The sequence below is a fragment of the Hyla sarda genome, unplaced genomic scaffold, assembly GCF_029499605.1.
Source record: "Hyla sarda isolate aHylSar1 unplaced genomic scaffold, aHylSar1.hap1 scaffold_916, whole genome shotgun sequence".
Lineage (NCBI taxonomy): Eukaryota > Metazoa > Chordata > Amphibia > Anura > Hylidae > Hyla > Hyla sarda.
In genome coordinates, this window is record NW_026610945.1 from 888 (window position 1) to 18,333 (window position 17,446).

At 46.3% G+C, this 17,446-nt stretch overlaps 8 non-coding genes across 8 annotated transcripts; all 8 read right to left on the reverse strand.

Moving 5' to 3' along the window:
- Positions 1 to 999: 999 nt before the first annotated feature.
- Positions 1,000 to 1,190, reverse strand: LOC130349486 (U2 spliceosomal RNA). Its single transcript, XR_008886794.1, has one exon. It is a non-coding gene; the product is annotated as a U2 spliceosomal RNA (small nuclear RNA).
- Positions 1,191 to 3,267: 2,077 nt separating this feature from the next.
- LOC130349512 (U2 spliceosomal RNA) lies at positions 3,268 to 3,458 on the reverse strand. The gene has a single exon (XR_008886813.1). It is a non-coding gene; the product is annotated as a U2 spliceosomal RNA (small nuclear RNA).
- A 2,094-nt stretch (positions 3,459 to 5,552) lies between these two features.
- Positions 5,553 to 5,743, reverse strand: LOC130349524 (U2 spliceosomal RNA). Its single transcript, XR_008886824.1, has one exon. It is a non-coding gene; the product is annotated as a U2 spliceosomal RNA (small nuclear RNA).
- Positions 5,744 to 7,831: 2,088 nt separating this feature from the next.
- Positions 7,832 to 8,022, reverse strand: LOC130349537 (U2 spliceosomal RNA). The gene has a single exon (XR_008886835.1). It is a non-coding gene; the product is annotated as a U2 spliceosomal RNA (small nuclear RNA).
- A 2,084-nt stretch (positions 8,023 to 10,106) lies between these two features.
- LOC130349549 (U2 spliceosomal RNA) lies at positions 10,107 to 10,297 on the reverse strand. Its single transcript, XR_008886846.1, has one exon. It is a non-coding gene; the product is annotated as a U2 spliceosomal RNA (small nuclear RNA).
- Positions 10,298 to 12,371: 2,074 nt separating this feature from the next.
- LOC130349493 (U2 spliceosomal RNA) lies at positions 12,372 to 12,562 on the reverse strand. The gene has a single exon (XR_008886800.1). It is a non-coding gene; the product is annotated as a U2 spliceosomal RNA (small nuclear RNA).
- A 2,085-nt stretch (positions 12,563 to 14,647) lies between these two features.
- On the reverse strand, positions 14,648 to 14,838 carry LOC130349502 (U2 spliceosomal RNA). The gene has a single exon (XR_008886804.1). It is a non-coding gene; the product is annotated as a U2 spliceosomal RNA (small nuclear RNA).
- Positions 14,839 to 16,921: 2,083 nt separating this feature from the next.
- Positions 16,922 to 17,112, reverse strand: LOC130349491 (U2 spliceosomal RNA). Its single transcript, XR_008886799.1, has one exon. It is a non-coding gene; the product is annotated as a U2 spliceosomal RNA (small nuclear RNA).
- Positions 17,113 to 17,446: the final 334 nt, after the last annotated feature.

Sequence of the window (17,446 nt, forward strand, 5' to 3'; positions counted from 1 at the left end):
GCTTATTCAATACCGCCAGCAGATGGAGACACTGGGGGATAATTTTCTAAGGATTTATACTGATTTTTCCTGTCTGAATTTGTCGCACAGAAAGTTGCAGGCCAAATATGTGTGACATTTCTGCGACTTTAGCTTCTAGAGCATTTTTACAACATTATACATAGGTGCTGAATACATAAAAAGCGACTGTTCAGCGACAGACAAGTCGCATCGGCTGAAAGTAGGCCAGAATGTCAGTCCATGTTGGAGCAGGTTTAGATACAGTCTAAAGCATAGATCTCAAAGTCTGTGCACAGAATTTAGCAAGGGCCTCGCACCTTCTGATGCATCAGGTAGGTGCACAATAGCATAGCCTAACCCTCTGTACTTTGGTCTATATTGATGCGGGACATAGACAGCCAGCTGATGACCAATCCATTAGTGCAATGGATGGCTGGAAGCATTTGTCTTTGCCTTTGCAATACCACAGAAGCAATGCATGGTCAATGTACAGCAATGACACACCTGTGTGAACAGCCAGGAGACCCCCCCCCCCATGTTATGTTACATAGTTACATAGTTAGTACGGTCGAAAAAAAGACATATGTCCATCACGTTCAACCAGGGAATTAAGGGGTAGGGGTGTGGCGCGATATTGGGGAAGGGATGAGATTTTATATTTCTTCATAAGCATTAATCTTATTTTGTCAATTAGGAACATTCAGCACCCACCCGCTATCAAGGCAGCTGCCTATCATGTCATGCCCTACCTGCACAGGTGTGCTGGCTACTCAAATGATCCAATTAAGGAGGCCATTTAGTCAGCAGCAGCAGAAGTCCTGTGCCTGGACGCTCCAACAGGGGCCAGACACAAGCAGAAGCAGAAGCAGCAGAAGCAGCAGCAGCACCACCTTTTGTTTTTTGGCTGCAGCAGCAGCAAGGCCCACAGGGCTGGCTAGCTGGCTAGCCAGCAAGCAGGTAGCAATGAAAGTAGGAATCTTTCTTTTTAACCCTGTAAGGGGGTGGTGCACTGTACCCGAAGATACTGCCATATCGGGTCAATGCATAGGGCGACGGAAGCAAGCTTCGAAATCGGCCCCCGTTCTCAAAAATCCATTTAATATATGGTCCCCAGATAGGGGACGTATCAGATATTAAACTGATAAGAACAGATACTACACTTGATCTTAGCCAAAAGGCCGAGAAGCGATAACCGTGAAAGGGGCGGGCCCAACAAGGTCCCCTTCATGGGCACTATCACTGCTTGCTGTCAGGGAGGCTGCCAGACAATTTTCCATGCACACTCTGGGCTGGGGGGCAGTCAACCACCAGTACACACAGCAGAACCTAAACCCATACCATTATTGCTAAGCAGCAAGACAGGGGCCCATTGCACTCCCACGGGGCCTTTTTAAATGCAATCCATAACCCGGATTTGCCAGGAACCCTTCTTACTCCTCCTACTTGCATGTGACACTGGGCTTAGGATCTGCATAGGAAACACACACACAAGCACACACCTACCTTTGTTGCCTGCAGATGCCTCCTTGGCTGTCCCCAAACGGTATCAAACCAACACCCACGGGAAGCTGTAAGCATAGAGGACATGCCTGCACCCCATTGGACTTACCTGTGTGGGTTAAATCCGGGTTATTTGACAACCTATGGCGGTGATGGTTCTGCTCAGGCAGAGCAGTGCTGATGCTCCTCATAAAGCTGTCGCTGCTGTGAAGGTTCTAGGTGACATCACAAATCCCTTTGGTTACATACACAACAAAGCTGGGTTGTTGTTGTTTACACTCTGCAAGGCCTGTGGAAGTGAGTGACATCATAGCACTGTAGTTCTGAGGGTTCAAGATGGATGCAACAATCTCCTGTTGCTTCTATGAAGGCCGTAATAGACGACATCACCAAACAGCTCCATAGTCACATACACAGCAAAGGAGAGATGTTGTTTACACCTAGTGATGTCAGTGGTATTGAGTGACATCACAGCACAGTGCTAAGGCTCCTGGGCCTGGACACAGCAGCGGCTGCAATATCTCAACGGAGAATACGTTTATATCTATGTGTGTGTGTGCGCATATATATATATATATATATATATATATATATTTCTCCGCCGAAATCACTTTTAAACCCATTTCCACCTTTTTTTCCCTTCTCTTCCTCTTACTTTTTTTTCACGTTTTTTTACGTTTTTCTCCTTTTCGCCTCTTTTCTGGGCGTATTATTCTTCTTTTTCTTCTTTTTTTTCGTCTAATGCATACCCCATCAGTGCAGCAATGCTTATTCAATACCGCCAGCAGATGGAGACACTGGGGGATAATTTTCTAAGGATTTATACTGATTTTTCCTGTCTGAATTTGTCGCACAGAAAGTTGCAGGCCAAATATGTGTGACATTTCTGCGACTTTAGCTTCTAGAGCATTTTTACAACATTATACATAGGTGCTGAATACATAAAAAGCGACTGTTCAGCGACAGACAAGTCGCATCGGCTGAAAGTAGGCCAGAATGTCAGTCCATGTTGGAGCAGGTTTAGATACAGTCTAAAGCATAGATCTCAAAGTCTGTGCACAGAATTTAGCAAGGGCCTCGCACCTTCTGATGCATCAGGTAGGTGCACAATAGCATAGCCTAACCCTCTGTACTTTGGTCTATATTGATGCGGGACATAGACAGCCAGCTGATGACCAATCCATTAGTGCAATGGATGGCTGGAAGCATTTGTCTTTGCCTTTGCAATACCACAGAAGCAATGCATGGTCAATGTACAGCAATGACACACCTGTGTGAACAGCCAGGAGACCCCCCCCCCCCCCATGTTATGTTACATAGTTACATAGTTAGTACGGTCGAAAAAAGACATATGTCCATCACGTTCAACCAGGGAATTAAGGGGTAGGGGTGTGGCGCGATATTGGGGAAGGGATGAGATTTTATATTTCTTCATAAGCATTAATCTTATTTTGTCAATTAGGAACATTCAGCACCCACCCGCTATCAAGGCAGCTGCCTATCATGTCATGCCCTACCTGCACAGGTGTGCTGGCTACTCAAATGATCCAATTAAGGAGGCCATTTAGTCAGCAGCAGCAGAAGTCCTGTGCCTGGACGCTCCAACAGGGGCCAGACACAAGCAGAAGCAGAAGCAGCAGAAGCAGCAGCAGCACCACCTTTTGTTTTTTGGCTGCAGCAGCAGCAAGGCCCACAGGGCTGGCTAGCTGGCTAGCCAGCAAGCAGGTAGCAATGAAAGTAGGAATCTTTCTTTTTAACCCTGTAAGGGGGTGGTGCACTGTACCCGAAGATACTGCCATATCGGGTCAATGCATAGGGCGACGGAAGCAAGCTTCGAAATCGGCCCCCGTTCTCAAAAATCCATTTAATATATGGTCCCCAGATAGGGGACGTATCAGATATTAAACTGATAAGAACAGATACTACACTTGATCTTAGCCAAAAGGCCGAGAAGCGATAACCGTGAAAGGGGCGGGCCCAACAAGGTCCCCTTCATGGGCACTATCACTGCTTGCTGTCAGGGAGGCTGCCAGACAATTTTCCATGCACACTCTGGGCTGGGGGGCAGTCAACCACCAGTACACACAGCAGAACCTAAACCCATACCATTATTGCTAAGCAGCAAGACAGGGGCCCATTGCACTCCCACGGGGCCTTTTTAAATGCAATCCATAACCCGGATTTGCCAGGAACCCTTCTTACTCCTCCTACTTGCATGTGACACTGGGCTTAGGATCTGCATAGGAAACACACACACAAGCACACACCTACCTTTGTTGCCTGCAGATGCCTCCTTGGCTGTCCCCAAACGGTATCAAACCAACACCCACGGGAAGCTGTAAGCATAGAGGACATGCCTGCACCCCATTGGACTTACCTGTGTGGGTTAAATCCGGGTTATTTGACAACCTATGGCGGTGATGGTTCTGCTCAGGCAGAGCAGTGCTGATGCTCCTCATAAAGCTGTCGCTGCTGTGAAGGTTCTAGGTGACATCACAAATCCCTTTGGTTACATACACAACAAAGCTGGGTTGTTGTTGTTTACACTCTGCAAGGCCTGTGGAAGTGAGTGACATCATAGCACTGTAGTTCTGAGGGTTCAAGATGGATGCAACAATCTCCTGTTGCTTCTATGAAGGCCGTAATAGACGACATCACCAAACAGCTCCATAGTCACATACACAGCAAAGGAGAGATGTTGTTTACACCTAGTGATGTCAGTGGTATTGAGTGACATCACAGCACAGTGCTAAGGCTCCTGGGCCTGGACACAGCAGCGGCTGCAATATCTCAACGGAGAATACGTTTATATCTATGTGTGTGTGTGCGCATATATATATATATATATATATATATATATATATATATATATATATATATTTCTCCGCCGAAATCACTTTTAAACCCATTTCCACCTTTTTTTCCCTTCTCTTCCTCTTACTTTTTTTTCACGTTTTTTTACGTTTTTCTCCTTTTCGCCTCTTTTCTGGGCGTATTATTCTTCTTTTTCTTCTTTTTTTTCGTCTAATGCATACCCCATCAGTGCAGCAATGCTTATTCAATACCGCCAGCAGATGGAGACACTGGGGGATAATTTTCTAAGGATTTATACTGATTTTTCCTGTCTGAATTTGTCGCACAGAAAGTTGCAGGCCAAATATGTGTGACATTTCTGCGACTTTAGCTTCTAGAGCATTTTTACAACATTATACATAGGTGCTGAATACATAAAAAGCGACTGTTCAGCGACAGACAAGTCGCATCGGCTGAAAGTAGGCCAGAATGTCAGTCCATGTTGGAGCAGGTTTAGATACAGTCTAAAGCATAGATCTCAAAGTCTGTGCACAGAATTTAGCAAGGGCCTCGCACCTTCTGATGCATCAGGTAGGTGCACAATAGCATAGCCTAACCCTCTGTACTTTGGTCTATATTGATGCGGGACATAGACAGCCAGCTGATGACCAATCCATTAGTGCAATGGATGGCTGGAAGCATTTGTCTTTGCCTTTGCAATACCACAGAAGCAATGCATGGTCAATGTACAGCAATGACACACCTGTGTGAACAGCCAGGAGACCCCCCCCCCCCCATGTTATGTTACATAGTTACATAGTTAGTACGGTCGAAAAAAGACATATGTCCATCACGTTCAACCAGGGAATTAAGGGGTAGGGGTGTGGCGCGATATTGGGGAAGGGATGAGATTTTATATTTCTTCATAAGCATTAATCTTATTTTGTCAATTAGGAACATTCAGCACCCACCCGCTATCAAGGCAGCTGCCTATCATGTCATGCCCTACCTGCACAGGTGTGCTGGCTACTCAAATGATCCAATTAAGGAGGCCATTTAGTCAGCAGCAGCAGAAGTCCTGTGCCTGGACGCTCCAACAGGGGCCAGACACAAGCAGAAGCAGAAGCAGCAGAAGCAGCAGCAGCACCACCTTTTGTTTTTTGGCTGCAGCAGCAGCAAGGCCCACAGGGCTGGCTAGCTGGCTAGCCAGCAAGCAGGTAGCAATGAAAGTAGGAATCTTTCTTTTTAACCCTGTAAGGGGGTGGTGCACTGTACCCGAAGATACTGCCATATCGGGTCAATGCATAGGGCGACGGAAGCAAGCTTCGAAATCGGCCCCCGTTCTCAAAAATCCATTTAATATATGGTCCCCAGATAGGGGACGTATCAGATATTAAACTGATAAGAACAGATACTACACTTGATCTTAGCCAAAAGGCCGAGAAGCGATAACCGTGAAAGGGGCGGGCCCAACAAGGTCCCCTTCATGGGCACTATCACTGCTTGCTGTCAGGGAGGCTGCCAGACAATTTTCCATGCACACTCTGGGCTGGGGGGCAGTCAACCACCAGTACACACAGCAGAACCTAAACCCATACCATTATTGCTAAGCAGCAAGACAGGGGCCCATTGCACTCCCACGGGGCCTTTTTAAATGCAATCCATAACCCGGATTTGCCAGGAACCCTTCTTACTCCTCCTACTTGCATGTGACACTGGGCTTAGGATCTGCATAGGAAACACACACACAAGCACACACCTACCTTTGTTGCCTGCAGATGCCTCCTTGGCTGTCCCCAAACGGTATCAAACCAACACCCACGGGAAGCTGTAAGCATAGAGGACATGCCTGCACCCCATTGGACTTACCTGTGTGGGTTAAATCCGGGTTATTTGACAACCTATGGCGGTGATGGTTCTGCTCAGGCAGAGCAGTGCTGATGCTCCTCATAAAGCTGTCGCTGCTGTGAAGGTTCTAGGTGACATCACAAATCCCTTTGGTTACATACACAACAAAGCTGGGTTGTTGTTGTTTACACTCTGCAAGGCCTGTGGAAGTGAGTGACATCATAGCACTGTAGTTCTGAGGGTTCAAGATGGATGCAACAATCTCCTGTTGCTTCTATGAAGGCCGTAATAGACGACATCACCAAACAGCTCCATAGTCACATACACAGCAAAGGAGAGATGTTGTTTACACCTAGTGATGTCAGTGGTATTGAGTGACATCACAGCACAGTGCTAAGGCTCCTGGGCCTGGACACAGCAGCGGCTGCAATATCTCAACGGAGAATACGTTTATATCTATGTGTGTGTGTGCGCATATATATATATATATATATATATATATATATATATATATATATTTCTCCGCCGAAATCACTTTTAAACCCATTTCCACCTTTTTTTCCCTTCTCTTCCTCTTACTTTTTTTTCACGTTTTTTTACGTTTTTCTCCTTTTCGCCTCTTTTCTGGGCGTATTATTCTTCTTTTTCTTCTTTTTTTTCGTCTAATGCATACCCCATCAGTGCAGCAATGCTTATTCAATACCGCCAGCAGATGGAGACACTGGGGGATAATTTTCTAAGGATTTATACTGATTTTTCCTGTCTGAATTTGTCGCACAGAAAGTTGCAGGCCAAATATGTGTGACATTTCTGCGACTTTAGCTTCTAGAGCATTTTTACAACATTATACATAGGTGCTGAATACATAAAAAGCGACTGTTCAGCGACAGACAAGTCGCATCGGCTGAAAGTAGGCCAGAATGTCAGTCCATGTTGGAGCAGGTTTAGATACAGTCTAAAGCATAGATCTCAAAGTCTGTGCACAGAATTTAGCAAGGGCCTCGCACCTTCTGATGCATCAGGTAGGTGCACAATAGCATAGCCTAACCCTCTGTACTTTGGTCTATATTGATGCGGGACATAGACAGCCAGCTGATGACCAATCCATTAGTGCAATGGATGGCTGGAAGCATTTGTCTTTGCCTTTGCAATACCACAGAAGCAATGCATGGTCAATGTACAGCAATGACACACCTGTGTGAACAGCCAGGAGACCCCCCCCCCCCCATGTTATGTTACATAGTTACATAGTTAGTACGGTCGAAAAAAGACATATGTCCATCACGTTCAACCAGGGAATTAAGGGGTAGGGGTGTGGCGCGATATTGGGGAAGGGATGAGATTTTATATTTCTTCATAAGCATTAATCTTATTTTGTCAATTAGGAACATTCAGCACCCACCCGCTATCAAGGCAGCTGCCTATCATGTCATGCCCTACCTGCACAGGTGTGCTGGCTACTCAAATGATCCAATTAAGGAGGCCATTTAGTCAGCAGCAGCAGAAGTCCTGTGCCTGGACGCTCCAACAGGGGCCAGACACAAGCAGAAGCAGAAGCAGCAGAAGCAGCAGCAGCACCACCTTTTGTTTTTTGGCTGCAGCAGCAGCAAGGCCCACAGGGCTGGCTAGCTGGCTAGCCAGCAAGCAGGTAGCAATGAAAGTAGGAATCTTTCTTTTTAACCCTGTAAGGGGGTGGTGCACTGTACCCGAAGATACTGCCATATCGGGTCAATGCATAGGGCGACGGAAGCAAGCTTCGAAATCGGCCCCCGTTCTCAAAAATCCATTTAATATATGGTCCCCAGATAGGGGACGTATCAGATATTAAACTGATAAGAACAGATACTACACTTGATCTTAGCCAAAAGGCCGAGAAGCGATAACCGTGAAAGGGGCGGGCCCAACAAGGTCCCCTTCATGGGCACTATCACTGCTTGCTGTCAGGGAGGCTGCCAGACAATTTTCCATGCACACTCTGGGCTGGGGGGCAGTCAACCACCAGTACACACAGCAGAACCTAAACCCATACCATTATTGCTAAGCAGCAAGACAAGGGCCCATTGCACTCCCACGGGGCCTTTTTAAATGCAATCCATAACCCGGATTTGCCAGGAACCCTTCTTACTCCTCCTACTTGCATGTGACACTGGGCTTAGGATCTGCATAGGAAACACACACACAAGCACACACCTACCTTTGTTGCCTGCAGATGCCTCCTTGGCTGTCCCCAAACGGTATCAAACCAACACCCACGGGAAGCTGTAAGCATAGAGGACATGCCTGCACCCCATTGGACTTACCTGTGTGGGTTAAATCCGGGTTATTTGACAACCTATGGCGGTGATGGTTCTGCTCAGGCAGAGCAGTGCTGATGCTCCTCATAAAGCTGTCGCTGCTGTGAAGGTTCTAGGTGACATCACAAATCCCTTTGGTTACATACACAACAAAGCTGGGTTGTTGTTGTTTACACTCTGCAAGGCCTGTGGAAGTGAGTGACATCATAGCACTGTAGTTCTGAGGGTTCAAGATGGATGCAACAATCTCCTGTTGCTTCTATGAAGGCCGTAATAGACGACATCACCAAACAGCTCCATAGTCACATACACAGCAAAGGAGAGATGTTGTTTACACCTAGTGATGTCAGTGGTATTGAGTGACATCACAGCACAGTGCTAAGGCTCCTGGGCCTGGACACAGCAGCGGCTGCAATATCTCAACGGAGAATACGTTTATATCTATGTGTGTGTGTGCGCATATATATATATATATATATATATATATATATATATATATATTTCTCCGCCGAAATCACTTTTAAACCCATTTCCACCTTTTTTTCCCTTCTCTTCCTCTTACTTTTTTTTCACGTTTTTTTACGTTTTTCTCCTTTTCGCCTCTTTTCTGGGCGTATTATTCTTCTTTTTCTTCTTTTTTTTCGTCTAATGCATACCCCATCAGTGCAGCAATGCTTATTCAATACCGCCAGCAGATGGAGACACTGGGGGATAATTTTCTAAGGATTTATACTGATTTTTCCTGTCTGAATTTGTCGCACAGAAAGTTGCAGGCCAAATATGTGTGACATTTCTGCGACTTTAGCTTCTAGAGCATTTTTACAACATTATACATAGGTGCTGAATACATAAAAAGCGACTGTTCAGCGACAGACAAGTCGCATCGGCTGAAAGTAGGCCAGAATGTCAGTCCATGTTGGAGCAGGTTTAGATACAGTCTAAAGCATAGATCTCAAAGTCTGTGCACAGAATTTAGCAAGGGCCTCGCACCTTCTGATGCATCAGGTAGGTGCACAATAGCATAGCCTAACCCTCTGTACTTTGGTCTATATTGATGCGGGACATAGACAGCCAGCTGATGACCAATCCATTAGTGCAATGGATGGCTGGAAGCATTTGTCTTTGCCTTTGCAATACCACAGAAGCAATGCATGGTCAATGTACAGCAATGACACACCTGTGTGAACAGCCAGGAGACCCCCCCCCCCATGTTATGTTACATAGTTACATAGTTAGTACGGTCGAAAAAAGACATATGTCCATCACGTTCAACCAGGGAATTAAGGGGTAGGGGTGTGGCGCGATATTGGGGAAGGGATGAGATTTTATATTTCTTCATAAGCATTAATCTTATTTTGTCAATTAGGAACATTCAGCACCCACCCGCTATCAAGGCAGCTGCCTATCATGTCATGCCCTACCTGCACAGGTGTGCTGGCTACTCAAATGATCCAATTAAGGAGGCCATTTAGTCAGCAGCAGCAGAAGTCCTGTGCCTGGACGCTCCAACAGGGGCCAGACACAAGCAGAAGCAGAAGCAGCAGAAGCAGCAGCAGCACCACCTTTTGTTTTTTGGCTGCAGCAGCAGCAAGGCCCACAGGGCTGGCTAGCTGGCTAGCCAGCAAGCAGGTAGCAATGAAAGTAGGAATCTTTCTTTTTAACCCTGTAAGGGGGTGGTGCACTGTACCCGAAGATACTGCCATATCGGGTCAATGCATAGGGCGACGGAAGCAAGCTTCGAAATCGGCCCCCGTTCTCAAAAATCCATTTAATATATGGTCCCCAGATAGGGGACGTATCAGATATTAAACTGATAAGAACAGATACTACACTTGATCTTAGCCAAAAGGCCGAGAAGCGATAACCGTGAAAGGGGCGGGCCCAACAAGGTCCCCTTCATGGGCACTATCACTGCTTGCTGTCAGGGAGGCTGCCAGACAATTTTCCATGCACACTCTGGGCTGGGGGGCAGTCAACCACCAGTACACACAGCAGAACCTAAACCCATACCATTATTGCTAAGCAGCAAGACAGGGGCCCATTGCACTCCCACGGGGCCTTTTTAAATGCAATCCATAACCCGGATTTGCCAGGAACCCTTCTTACTCCTCCTACTTGCATGTGACACTGGGCTTAGGATCTGCATAGGAAACACACACACAAGCACACACCTACCTTTGTTGCCTGCAGATGCCTCCTTGGCTGTCCCCAAACGGTATCAAACCAACACCCACGGGAAGCTGTAAGCATAGAGGACATGCCTGCACCCCATTGGACTTACCTGTGTGGGTTAAATCCGGGTTATTTGACAACCTATGGCGGTGATGGTTCTGCTCAGGCAGAGCAGTGCTGATGCTCCTCATAAAGCTGTCGCTGCTGTGAAGGTTCTAGGTGACATCACAAATCCCTTTGGTTACATACACAACAAAGCTGGGTTGTTGTTGTTTACACTCTGCAAGGCCTGTGGAAGTGAGTGACATCATAGCACTGTAGTTCTGAGGGTTCAAGATGGATGCAACAATCTCCTGTTGCTTCTATGAAGGCCGTAATAGACGACATCACCAAACAGCTCCATAGTCACATACACAGCAAAGGAGAGATGTTGTTTACACCTAGTGATGTCAGTGGTATTGAGTGACATCACAGCACAGTGCTAAGGCTCCTGGGCCTGGACACAGCAGCGGCTGCAATATCTCAACGGAGAATACGTTTATATCTATGTGTGTGTGTGCGCATATATATATATATATATATATATATATATATATATATATTTCTCCGCCGAAATCACTTTTAAACCCATTTCCACCTTTTTTTCCCTTCTCTTCCTCTTACTTTTTTTTCACGTTTTTTTACGTTTTTCTCCTTTTCGCCTCTTTTCTGGGCGTATTATTCTTCTTTTTCTTCTTTTTTTTCGTCTAATGCATACCCCATCAGTGCAGCAATGCTTATTCAATACCGCCAGCAGATGGAGACACTGGGGGATAATTTTCTAAGGATTTATACTGATTTTTCCTGTCTGAATTTGTCGCACAGAAAGTTGCAGGCCAAATATGTGTGACATTTCTGCGACTTTAGCTTCTAGAGCATTTTTACAACATTATACATAGGTGCTGAATACATAAAAAGCGACTGTTCAGCGACAGACAAGTCGCATCGGCTGAAAGTAGGCCAGAATGTCAGTCCATGTTGGAGCAGGTTTAGATACAGTCTAAAGCATAGATCTCAAAGTCTGTGCACAGAATTTAGCAAGGGCCTCGCACCTTCTGATGCATCAGGTAGGTGCACAATAGCATAGCCTAACCCTCTGTACTTTGGTCTATATTGATGCGGGACATAGACAGCCAGCTGATGACCAATCCATTAGTGCAATGGATGGCTGGAAGCATTTGTCTTTGCCTTTGCAATACCACAGAAGCAATGCATGGTCAATGTACAGCAATGACACACCTGTGTGAACAGCCAGGAGACCCCCCCCCCCCATGTTATGTTACATAGTTACATAGTTAGTACGGTCGAAAAAAGACATATGTCCATCACGTTCAACCAGGGAATTAAGGGGTAGGGGTGTGGCGCGATATTGGGGAAGGGATGAGATTTTATATTTCTTCATAAGCATTAATCTTATTTTGTCAATTAGGAACATTCAGCACCCACCCGCTATCAAGGCAGCTGCCTATCATGTCATGCCCTACCTGCACAGGTGTGCTGGCTACTCAAATGATCCAATTAAGGAGGCCATTTAGTCAGCAGCAGCAGAAGTCCTGTGCCTGGACGCTCCAACAGGGGCCAGACACAAGCAGAAGCAGAAGCAGCAGCAGCACCACCTTTTGTTTTTTGGCTGCAGCAGCAGCAAGGCCCACAGGGCTGGCTAGCTGGCTAGCCAGCAAGCAGGTAGCAATGAAAGTAGGAATCTTTCTTTTTAACCCTGTAAGGGGGTGGTGCACTGTACCCGAAGATACTGCCATATCGGGTCAATGCATAGGGCGACGGAAGCAAGCTTCGAAATCGGCCCCCGTTCTCAAAAATCCATTTAATATATGGTCCCCAGATAGGGGACGTATCAGATATTAAACTGATAAGAACAGATACTACACTTGATCTTAGCCAAAAGGCCGAGAAGCGATAACCGTGAAAGGGGCGGGCCCAACAAGGTCCCCTTCATGGGCACTATCACTGCTTGCTGTCAGGGAGGCTGCCAGACAATTTTCCATGCACACTCTGGGCTGGGGGGCAGTCAACCACCAGTACACACAGCAGAACCTAAACCCATACCATTATTGCTAAGCAGCAAGACAGGGGCCCATTGCACTCCCACGGGGCCTTTTTAAATGCAATCCATAACCCGGATTTGCCAGGAACCCTTCTTACTCCTCCTACTTGCATGTGACACTGGGCTTAGGATCTGCATAGGAAACACACACACAAGCACACACCTACCTTTGTTGCCTGCAGATGCCTCCTTGGCTGTCCCCAAACGGTATCAAACCAACACCCACGGGAAGCTGTAAGCATAGAGGACATGCCTGCACCCCATTGGACTTACCTGTGTGGGTTAAATCCGGGTTATTTGACAACCTATGGCGGTGATGGTTCTGCTCAGGCAGAGCAGTGCTGATGCTCCTCATAAAGCTGTCGCTGCTGTGAAGGTTCTAGGTGACATCACAAATCCCTTTGGTTACATACACAACAAAGCTGGGTTGTTGTTGTTTACACTCTGCAAGGCCTGTGGAAGTGAGTGACATCATAGCACTGTAGTTCTGAGGGTTCAAGATGGATGCAACAATCTCCTGTTGCTTCTATGAAGGCCGTAATAGACGACATCACCAAACAGCTCCATAGTCACATACACAGCAAAGGAGAGATGTTGTTTACACCTAGTGATGTCAGTGGTATTGAGTGACATCACAGCACAGTGCTAAGGCTCCTGGGCCTGGACACAGCAGCGGCTGCAATATCTCAACGGAGAATACGTTTATATCTATGTGTGTGTGTGCGCATATATATATATATATATATATATATATATATATATATATATTTCTCCGCCGAAATCACTTTTAAACCCATTTCCACCTTTTTTTCCCTTCTCTTCCTCTTACTTTTTTTTCACGTTTTTTTACGTTTTTCTCCTTTTCGCCTCTTTTCTGGGCGTATTATTCTTCTTTTTCTTCTTTTTTTTCGTCTAATGCATACCCCATCAGTGCAGCAATGCTTATTCAATACCGCCAGCAGATGGAGACACTGGGGGATAATTTTCTAAGGATTTATACTGATTTTTCCTGTCTGAATTTGTCGCACAGAAAGTTGCAGGCCAAATATGTGTGACATTTCTGCGACTTTAGCTTCTAGAGCATTTTTACAACATTATACATAGGTGCTGAATACATAAAAAGCGACTGTTCAGCGACAGACAAGTCGCATCGGCTGAAAGTAGGCCAGAATGTCAGTCCATGTTGGAGCAGGTTTAGATACAGTCTAAAGCATAGATCTCAAAGTCTGTGCACAGAATTTAGCAAGGGCCTCGCACCTTCTGATGCATCAGGTAGGTGCACAATAGCATAGCCTAACCCTCTGTACTTTGGTCTATATTGATGCGGGACATAGACAGCCAGCTGATGACCAATCCATTAGTGCAATGGATGGCTGGAAGCATTTGTCTTTGCCTTTGCAATACCACAGAAGCAATGCATGGTCAATGTACAGCAATGACACACCTGTGTGAACAGCCAGGAGACCCCCCCCCCCCATGTTATGTTACATAGTTACATAGTTAGTACGGTCGAAAAAAGACATATGTCCATCACGTTCAACCAGGGAATTAAGGGGTAGGGGTGTGGCGCGATATTGGGGAAGGGATGAGATTTTATATTTCTTCATAAGCATTAATCTTATTTTGTCAATTAGGAACATTCAGCACCCACCCGCTATCAAGGCAGCTGCCTATCATGTCATGCCCTACCTGCACAGGTGTGCTGGCTACTCAAATGATCCAATTAAGGAGGCCATTTAGTCAGCAGCAGCAGAAGTCCTGTGCCTGGACGCTCCAACAGGGGCCAGACACAAGCAGAAGCAGAAGCAGCAGAAGCAGCAGCAGCACCACCTTTTGTTTTTTGGCTGCAGCAGCAGCAAGGCCCACAGGGCTGGCTAGCTGGCTAGCCAGCAAGCAGGTAGCAATGAAAGTAGGAATCTTTCTTTTTAACCCTGTAAGGGGGTGGTGCACTGTACCCGAAGATACTGCCATATCGGGTCAATGCATAGGGCGACGGAAGCAAGCTTCGAAATCGGCCCCCGTTCTCAAAAATCCATTTAATATATGGTCCCCAGATAGGGGACGTATCAGATATTAAACTGATAAGAACAGATACTACACTTGATCTTAGCCAAAAGGCCGAGAAGCGATAACCGTGAAAGGGGCGGGCCCAACAAGGTCCCCTTCATGGGCACTATCACTGCTTGCTGTCAGGGAGGCTGCCAGACAATTTTCCATGCACACTCTGGGCTGGGGGGCAGTCAACCACCAGTACACACAGCAGAACCTAAACCCATACCATTATTGCTAAGCAGCAAGACAGGGGCCCATTGCACTCCCACGGGGCCTTTTTAAATGCAATCCATAACCCGGATTTGCCAGGAACCCTTCTTACTCCTCCTACTTGCATGTGACACTGGGCTTAGGATCTGCATAGGAAACACACACACAAGCACACACCTACCTTTGTTGCCTGCAGATGCCTCCTTGGCTGTCCCCAAACGGTATCAAACCAACACCCACGGGAAGCTGTAAGCATAGAGGACATGCCTGCACCCCATTGGACTTACCTGTGTGGGTTAAATCCGGGTTATTTGACAACCTATGGCGGTGATGGTTCCGCTCAGGCAGAGCAGTGCTGATGCTCCTCATAAAGCTGTCGCTGCTGTGAAGGTTCTAGGTGACATCACAAATCCCTTTGGTTACATACACAACAAAGCTGGGTTGTTGTTGTTTACACTCTGCAAGGCCTGTGGAAGTGAGTGACATCATAGCACTGTAGTTCTGAGGGTTCAAGATGGATGCAACAATCTCCTGTTGCTTCTATGAAGGCCGTAATAGACGACATCACCAAACAGCTCCATAGTCACATACACAGCAAAGGAGAGATGTTGTTTACACCTAGTGATGTCAGTGGTATTGAGTGACATCACAGCACAGTGCTAAGGCTCCTGGGCCTGGACACAGCAGCGGCTGCAATATCTCAACGGAGAATACGTTTATATCTATGTGTGTGTGTGCGCATATATATATATATATATATATATATATATATATATATATTTCTCCGCCGAAATCACTTTTAAACCCATTTCCACCTTTTTTTCCCTTCTCTTCCTCTTACTTTTTTTTCACGTTTTTTTACGTTTTTCTCCTTTTCGCCTCTTTTCTGGGCGTATTATTCTTCTTTTTCTTCTTTTTTTTCGTCTAATGCATACCCCATCAGTGCAGCAATGCTTATTCAATACCGCCAGCAGATGGAGACACTGGGGGATAATTTTCTAAGGATTTATACTGATTTTTCCTGTCTGAATTTGTCGCACAGAAAGTTGCAGGCCAAATATGTGTGACATTTCTGCGACTTTAGCTTCTAGAGCATTTTTACAACATTATACATAGGTGCTGAATACATAAAAAGCGACTGTTCAGCGACAGACAAGTCGCATCGGCTGAAAGTAGGCCAGAATGTCAGTCCATGTTGGAGCAGGTTTAGATACAGTCTAAAGCATAGATCTCAAAGTCTGTGCACAGAATTTAGCAAGGGCCTCGCACCTTCTGATGCATCAGGTAGGTGCACAATAGCATAGCCTAACCCTCTGTACTTTGGTCTATATTGATGCGGGACATAGACAGCCAGCTGATGACCAATCCATTAGTGCAATGGATGGCTGGAAGCATTTGTCTTTGCCTTTGCAATACCACAGAAGCAATGCATGGTCAATGTACAGCAATGACACACCTGTGTGAACAGCCAGGAGACCCCCCCCCCCCATGTTATGTTACATAGTTACATAGTTAGTACGGTCGAAAAAAGACATATGTCCATCACGTTCAACCAGGGAATTAAGGGGTAGGGGTGTGGCGCGATATTGGGGAAGGGATGAGATTTTATATTTCTTCATAAGCATTAATCTTATTTTGTCAATTAGGAACATTCAGCACCCACCCGCTATCAAGGCAGCTGCCTATCATGTCATGCCCTACCTGCACAGGTGTGCTGGCTACTCAAATGATCCAATTAAGGAGGCCATTTAGTCAGCAGCAGCAGAAGTCCTGTGCCTGGACGCTCCAACAGGGGCCAGACACAAGCAGAAGCAGAAGCAGCAGAAGCAGCAGCAGCACCACCTTTTGTTTTTTGGCTGCAGCAGCAGCAAGGCCCACAGGGCTGGCTAGCTGGCTAGCCAGCAAGCAGGTAGCAATGAAAGTAGGAATCTTTCTTTTTAACCCTGTAAGGGGGTGGTGCACTGTACCCAAAGATACTGCCATATCGGGTCAATGCATAGGGCGACGGAAGCAAGCTTCGAAATCGGCCCCCGTTCTCAAAAATCCATTTAATATATGGTCCCCAGATAGGGGACGTATCAGATATTAAACTGATAAGAACAGATACTACACTTGATCTTAGCCAAAAGGCCGAGAAGCGATAACCGTGAAAGGGGCGGGCCCAACAAGGTCCCCTTCATGGGCACTATCACTGCTTGCTGTCAGGGAGGCTGCCAGACAATTTTCCATGCACACTCTGGGCTGGGGGGCAGTCAACCACCAGTACACACAGCAGAACCTAAACCCATACCATTATTGCTAAGCAGCAAGACAGGGGCCCATTGCACTCCCACGGGGCCTTTTTAAATGCAATCCATAACCCGGATTTGCCAGGAACCCTTCTTACTCCTCCTACTTGCATGTGACACTGGGCTTAGGATCTGCATAGGAAACACACACACAAGCACACACCTACCTTTGTTGCCTGCAGATGCCT